This window comes from Seriola lalandi, unplaced genomic scaffold, assembly GCF_002814215.2.
Source record: "Seriola lalandi dorsalis isolate HSWRI2012SDOR001 ecotype SW California unplaced genomic scaffold, Sedor1 jcf7180002054925, whole genome shotgun sequence".
NCBI lineage: Eukaryota > Metazoa > Chordata > Actinopteri > Carangiformes > Carangidae > Seriola > Seriola lalandi.
Window position 1 is genome coordinate 14,770 of NW_019525477.1, and position 577 is coordinate 15,346.

Sequence of the window (577 nt, forward strand, 5' to 3'; positions counted from 1 at the left end):
GACGGTGTTTTTATTTCAGCCCAATCCATTTTATTTTGTGTAAAATGTTCTAACAAATAACCTCCCCAACTTTGCTGGTGGAGCTAAAATAATGGGGACTTGCTCGGTCCTGTGCAAACAATGCAATATCCAGTGCTGTCTGTTTTTCAGTCTAGTGCACCAATGACTGAGATGTTATGAATGAAAGATGGTATGGTTTTTGTTCTTTTAATTAAAATTTATAAAGTTCACTTTTGAACCACAATATGAAAAATATTCAGGAATCTCACAGTTTGAGAGACATTGGGAAAGCTGACGTCTGTCCACTTCACATACGTAACAAGGCTGAACATGATGAATGATACATGCAGTACAAACATTCACACACACACCCAAACAAAAAAATTCTTTAGAAACAAAATGATAAAAAAAAAAAAATAAAAAAAAAAAAAAAAAAAAATAAAAGTACACAAGAAAAAGCAGAGGTGCTGTTTTTCAGTGTGTTCACCACAAGTTCTGCATGTTTAGGTAAGGCAAAGTAGAATTAAATGACAGTTTTAAGTGTTTTCCTTTTATCGGGTAGAGGGGGTGGGGGTGG